At 49.9% G+C, this 7,085-nt stretch overlaps 1 long non-coding RNA gene across 1 annotated transcript in view; it reads left to right on the forward strand.

Moving 5' to 3' along the window:
* The window catches only part of LOC109292429, a 25,076-nt gene extending 18,233 nt beyond the window's left edge, over window positions 1–6,843 (forward strand). The window contains exon 2 of the long non-coding RNA XR_002096120.1: window positions 6,416–6,843. This is a non-coding gene — a long non-coding RNA (uncharacterized LOC109292429). The remainder of the gene's footprint in view (window positions 1–6,415) is intronic.
* The last annotated feature ends 242 nt before the right edge of the window (window positions 6,844–7,085 follow it).

Here is a 7,085-nt window from a genome sequence, read left to right on the forward strand (position 1 = left end):
TTCCCCCTCCCTGTCCCACTGGCATGGACCTGAGCCAGGGTCCACCTGGTGTTCCCCCCTCACTGCTGTAGCAGTAGGGGCAGGACCATGGCCAGACACTGGCTGGCATGCCCCCCTGAGGCAAAGGGGGCAGGGAGCAGGTTTATTCCCTCCTCTGTCAGCAGGGGACTGAGGTCTGCCAGCCCCGACCGCCACCACGGATCACTCCCTGTGTGGGGCAATTGGTGGAATAACCCCTCTCCCTGTCCCCTCTGCTTCACAGGGCCATGTCCCTGCCACTGCAGCAGCAAGGGGGGAGTGCCAGGAAGACCCCAGCTCAGATCCGTGCCAGTGGGATAAACTGGCCAGTTCACTTGAGGCTACTGGTGGGGGTGGTCATGCCCCCGCAGCACAGCTTCCTTGCAGCCAAGGGTGTGCTGTAGCACCCCCCGGCTTCTGGCCTGAGCCACTGCAGGCATGTGCCTGCATTTCCTTAATGTCTGTTCACTTGCAAGTTTGTTCAATCTAGGCAGATTAGACTAACCTGCAAAGATTGAATCAACTCAGGCTCTGGCGTTTTGAATGTCTGTCCCTAGCCCCTAGGCTGCTCTTCACACCAGGGCTCTTGGCTGTGCAGCATGCAGGCAGTATGAGCACATTAGTCCCCAGTAGCAAAGAATGGGATTGTCTGCCTAGCAAAGCACAGGAAAACCCAGCACAGTCTATTAGAAATGCTAATATCCTTGGTTGCTGATAGATGTGAAAAAAACCCCAGCACTTTCCTGAAAGAGCAAGAGCATTCATTTGACCCAGCTCCCCAGTGTCTTGGGCACTTCAGTGGAGCTTTTTGGCACTTTTATGTAAAGGTGATTCAATCAGCTATTGGATAAAAGTGCCAAAAAGCCTCACTGAAGCACGCAATCTATACAGATATTGGGTAAGCTGGCTCAGACTAATGCAATGCCTTTTCTGGGCATGCGCTGCACTCAGTGCAGGGGCGGCACCAAGCTTAAAGTGCTGCATGTAGTTTTTTTTCACATCTGTAAACAGCCCTTATGTCCAACATTGCTGTTTCTAGAGCACAGCCCTTTGCTGGAATATAGCCAGTTTTCCCCAAGGCTTTTCAACAACCCCTTGCAGTCTTGTATGTGCCTCAGAGAAGAGCCCTGCTCCCTCACACAGAGCAGATGTGGGAGGGTTATGGAAGAGAGACAGCAGTTACTCTCCTGGTGAGTGACCCATTGTACTAGTCTTGGTACACAGTGATAACATGCCCTTTCCCAAAGGTCTGACATATATAGAGAGCGTTATGATATAGAGAAGGAAGGTTATGTCAGGTGACTGCCATAGGTGCTAATTTGCCTGGGGACAGGTTTATATTAAGTGTTTATAACATGTATAACCTGGGTTGGATCCCCAGGCTCTCACAGCTGAGGGGGAAACAAAGGTGGCTGTGAGAGCAAGCTAGAAGCTACATTAGGCTTCTCTAATGTATATGAGCTGGACTAGGACCACTAGGACCCCTGGAGCACAGTGCTCTCAGCTTCGCTGTCCTCCTTGTCCCAGAGCACAGCCTCTGCCAAGATGCACAGGGCTGTGCAGGGGGAGGGAGCCTGGGGATCCAGCTTCTGGCCTTGTATTTGGAACACCCTCATCTTGGTTAGACAAAAGGGCTCTTCAGGGTAGGGTCCCTGTTTTTTTTTCCACCTGCCCCGGTGACATCTAGCAGGGCTTTGGGGACAAAGAATGAGGAATTCAAAGAGTAACCACAGCTGCCTCGGCCCCATGCTCCGTTCCAGAGCTGTTCTCCCACTCGTCAGGCCCAGAAACCCATCCTTCATCCAGCATGCTCTGTAATGACACAGTCTTGGGGATGAATCCTGCTGCTTCCCTGTCCTGGTGGGGAATGTGCATGCAGCTGCATTTCAGCATGGCAAGGAGGGAGGGGCCCAGCTATGAACTTAATTTAACCCCGTGAAACCTCCTTCACCCTTTGGTTCCTGCCCTGATATTTAGTGCCTTTAATAGAGAAACACACCTAGATCAACAGAGAACTCTCCCAGACAGGGTCAAACCCTGCACACACCCGCAACCGCTCCTATGCGCACAGTAAAGAGCAGGCAGGTGTGAGTTATGGGGCTGTAACTGCCTCCCAGAGGCTACAGGGATAGAGGGAATGCTCTGCAACCTCCATCCCAAGAAGAAAGAGCCAGTGGGTGAGGCAGTGTCTTCAGTGACTTAGACATGATCTGGTTGGTGTCATTACCTCTCCCCCTGCATTAACGACTTCTGCCTCTGTCTTCATCCCACACTTTGCTGTCACTGTGATGCCATGTCCACCACCTTGCTGTCTGCCCACCAGGTATAGCTTCAACAGCTCCCTGATCCCTAGTTCCTACCTTTGATGAAGGGACTGTTCATGCCTTAGACATGGCCTTCCTCTCCAGTGCATCAAGCAGCTCGGCTTTCCCAGCACCCAGTGCCCTGCTGGTGGGTTTGCTCTTCCCCTCTGTCAGCACTGGGAGCCTATTGCCAAGTGGGGGATTTTACTTCAGGTGACTTAGGGATTATTAATTGAAGCTTGCACAGTGTGCATGGACATGTCATGGGGGCTGCAGGTAATGAGCACAAGTAAACAGAACTCCATGAGCAATGTGCTGCCTGTGACAGCAAACAAGGCTGATTATCAGGGCACAACGGGAAATGTGGGACAAACATCCCCTTACAAACCTTTTAAGAGCGCATGGCTGTGAGGTAGCAGGCTGCAGATATGAGAGCAACAGTAAAGGGCAATTTGGAGGGAGCTGCCTCGGCTCCCTCCTGGACTCCATTAGATGAGCCCAGGCCTTGAGTCATAAATGTGGTGCAGTGGATGTCGTTTATGTGTCAGCAAACACTCTGAGTCGGCTCGACTATTGATTCTGACCATATAAAAGGGTGTCGTGCCACTTGTGCAGGTTTGCGCAGGTTTTACAGCTCTTGTTCTGAGAAGGGCCCGTGTGTTTGGTTTTGCCTTCTTCCTCCAGGCCTTCTATTGACATTGGCTCTGCTAGGTAGTGTGTAGGTCCCTGGCAGGAAGCTGAGTGCGCAGCTCCCCCCACGCCTCCCGTTTCCCTGGAGGTTATCGGCTATAAAATCACCGACACACCCATGGCCAGATGTAGGAGGGTTTCCTGTGCGGGAGGCAGGTGAAAGGTACCAGTCACCTCTATGCTTGCTGTGTGGAGATGCCTGGTATTGCACTAATAGGAGCTGGGGCAGCCAAACAGGAGGGGCTGGATTTTCAGCAGGCCACGGTATTTCAGACCTCATGGGCCAAGCCCTGCATGGCTAGGGACTATCCTACTCTGGGCAGACCCAAAAGATTGAGCTGAATGAGAACGGGGAGAGCTTTTCCATAATGACAATGATATAAGCAATTCCCTCAGTTTTCCATGCACAGCTCCCAGCAGCTTTGCAGATAAGGAAACAGAAGCAAAGAAAGGGGAAGTGACTTGCCTAAGGCCACCCTGAGAGTCAGCAGCAGAGCGCACGTCTACACGAGATGCCTGAATGTGCAGTGGACTGTTCTACTGCACATTAGTGTGTCACGCCAATGTCACAGCATCTGGCAGAGGGGCAGAAAGGGAGCTTATCCCGCCACTTGCTCCATGCAGGGAGCGATCCGCAGTGGCGGCAGCGGTCAGGGCTGGTAGACCTTGGCTGCAGTCCCCCGGTGGCAGAGGGGGAAATGTGTTAATGCACAGTAGAATTAATCTACCGTGCATTAAGCATCACAAAAAACCAATGTTTGCCTTTGTTACTGTGCATGTGTGTAGCTACTGCACCTTTAGTAGCTCGTATTATAGATACTAAACTTAATGCACAGTAGCAAAGGTAAATTAATGAACGTGTAGACATGCCCAGTGCTGGCAAAACACTATGTATCTACTGAAACTACCTCTGTCCGCTGTGTCCATGGGCTGGGGTGGAGTGACCTTAGCTGCTTGGCTGGCATGAAGGCACAAGCATCCATGTTATGGCCTTGAGAGTTGCAGGAAAGGGCAGGGGGGTGAGGGTTCTGTAGGTACGGCACCAAGGGTTGCCCAAATCTGGAATGGGCTTCCAAGAGAGGCAGTGCTCTTGCCTACCTTGGGGGTTTTTAAGAGAAGGCTAGACAAGCACTTAGCTGAAGTGGTCTGACCCCGGCGCTCTTTCCTGCCCAGGCAGGGGGTCGGACTCGATGACCTACTGAGGTCCCTTCCGACCCTAATATCTGTGAATCTATGAGTCTGTGTTTGCAGGATCTGGGGTGTTCAGCTCTGTTACAAGGAAGATAGAAAAGAGCTGGCAGATGTTATTAAAAAAGACTCTTTTTTCTTGTCTTTGGCCCATGACGGGGAGCTGCCTATGTGTGTTTGCATGCCTAATTAACAGAGGCCTCTTGGAAGGCTGTATATCCCTGTGGACATTTAGCTGGCTACTGGTGCTCATGTCCGTTTGTGTGATCACTTCATGGAAACGCTCACACAGCTCAGGGGCTGTATAGACACTTTGGGTGAGCAAGTGGACATGCATGGCTGCCAGTGTTTGGTCCTGGATCACTCAGTCTGTTTTCCTTGCTGGCAGGGACTCACCTCTTGTCCCTTTGCACTGCTGTAGTCACTAGATTATCAAGTGCTGTTAAGCGTAAGTCCTTCCTGTACCATTTGTTTCTGTATTAATGGATTAGTCTGAAGCAGGCACTATGGCCTTATTTACAATTGCTGCAGGAAAACGCTGGTTGCCCAATGCTCAAGTGAGGGAAGAGAAGGCCATCTTTAATCCCTGTCACTTAAGTGGCACTGGGAGAAGTCACTATTCAGTTCCGCAGAAGGAGTCAATCCTGCTCGGAAGTGGAGGCTGAACACAAGATGGACTGTCTCAGAACGGTGCCTATTTGTCTTTCCCTTTGGGATTGTTTTGTTTGCTAAATACCATATTTACTTGAGGTTTTTTCCCCCAATCAGCATGGGATAAAAAGCCTCTCATCTTACATTTACATACAAGGAAACCTTAGTAAATACAGAGGTTTTAGTCCTGTTATAAGGAAACTAGAAAAAAATTGTCTATCTTTAAATGATTTTCTATCACAAAACTGTTGCCAAAAGTAACATGTGCTTAGTAACGGAAACCAATGATACAGCCAACACGCAGCATGATACAAAACACATGGCCCATATTGGCCAAACATGCTGACAGGAACTTTTTGGGGGGGCCCTTAAAAAAAACAATGGGCAGGTAACTCCTGCCCAGAGAGCTGGCATTAGGCCTGGAGGTACTACAGTACCAGACTGGTACCAGAAGGGCCAAGGCAAGTCCCAACACCTTTCCCTTGGTGCCAAAAATGCTTGATCTTTGCCAAAAAAAATTATTAAAAATATATTTCTCTCTATATAGTTATATATATATACCCTCTATCATCAACTTTTCATCAGAAACTTAAACCTCATAAAGAAAGCCCACACACCCATTACAATAAATGCACCCAGTCCCTTGTGCCCCTAGCCAAAAGACCAAAATGTTAGTGTAACCCCTCTGAATAAAATATATACAGTAAAAGCTCTGTTACCCAGCATCCCCCGGGAACGGGCAATGCTGGATAACAAAATATGCCGGTTAATTGCATGGCCCCAGCCACTGCTTTTCACACCACATCTGGGGCATCCTCCGCCCCTCCTGTGGCAGGACAAGAAGGCAGGTCCCGCACAGCCCCACGCAGTCTGCTATGCTCCCAGGCCATGGGGGCTTGGCAGCACAGGCTGCTTTGCCCCAAGCAATGGGGGCTCAGAGGAACCAGAAGTACACAGCTGGTTTCACTTTATCTTACAAGCCAACATGCCAGTTAGTGGAGCATACCCCCTTATAAAACACCAGGTAACAGAACTTTTACTATAGTAGTGCTCATTGACTGCAGTCCCCTTCAGTGCTGATGCTTTTAAAAGTCATGGTAAGCCACTACACTGAATACCTTTCCACTTCCTCTTCACTCCCATAGCTGACCTGTACCTTTCTTTCCCATTCCTAAGGTATCCTGTTTCTTCACCCGCCTTAAATGTCTGGCAAACATCACCAAGTGGGGCCCCAAACAGTTCACCCAGAATCTCTCTCTTAGCCTGGCACATATGATTAGTGTGGCCCCACCCTCCATGAGGTGGCCAGACCAGGTTACCCTGCATCTTATCTGCATATAAATTATTGGAGGATCCCAGGACTTGTGACAAGAACACCCAGGCCATTACTGGGGGGCTAATTAACACATGGACCCTTTGTGGGGGGTGTCTGGAATACACACACACACATAGTGAGCAGTCCTGAGCTGTAGGGTCACCATGGCGTGAAATGCTGTTGACTCTGCTGGGGCCCAGCCCAATACAGTAAATTATGATCCTTTTGTCTTTGGACTAATATCATGTAGGTTTCTAGCCGTTTGGCTCAGATCACGTGGACTGCCTGACCCCCCCCTCAGCACCTGATGGACTCTGAGAGCTATTCTCAACCATGGGCTACTCCATTCCACCTGGAAAGGATAGGACTCCATGGACTGAGTGACTCTTTCACTCAACTCACCCCCTCCTCCATTGTGGACCTTTGTACGGGTTTGTTTGTATCTTCTTTTCCCTCTCAGTGTCATGACCCCCTCCCTCCCCTCCCCTACCTCCCCTCCCACCCTTGGGCCTAGACGGCTAACATTGTATTTATGTAACCCAGTTGCATTCCCCTCCTCACCCTCATCCCTCTTATGTTAGTCCCCCACTTGGGCTCTCCATATTTCCCTTATGGCCTTGTCATTTTTGTTCTAAGATTCTTAACATTTTCTAATAAGGTAAACCTGTTCTTATCTCAGCCTTTTGGCTCAGCTCAAGTGTCTGGTCTGTCACCCAAACCAAGATGGATTTAAATGGCATTGTGTAGTGGAGGGTGTACTTCTGTCCAATTCACTGCAGACAGGATGTCCTACAAGTCTTATAATTAGCTTCCTACTGGCCAGCATCCAGTGGGAGGATCTTGGCTACACACCTACTTCATGGAAATCGGGGACTCCTTCCTAGCTTGCACCTGTGGACTTTGGTTAAGGGCAAGTGAGA

This window comes from Gavialis gangeticus, unplaced genomic scaffold (genome assembly GCF_001723915.1).
Source record: "Gavialis gangeticus isolate Ggan-Ray unplaced genomic scaffold, GavGan_comp1, whole genome shotgun sequence".
NCBI classification, from domain to species: Eukaryota; Metazoa; Chordata; order Crocodylia; family Gavialidae; genus Gavialis; species Gavialis gangeticus.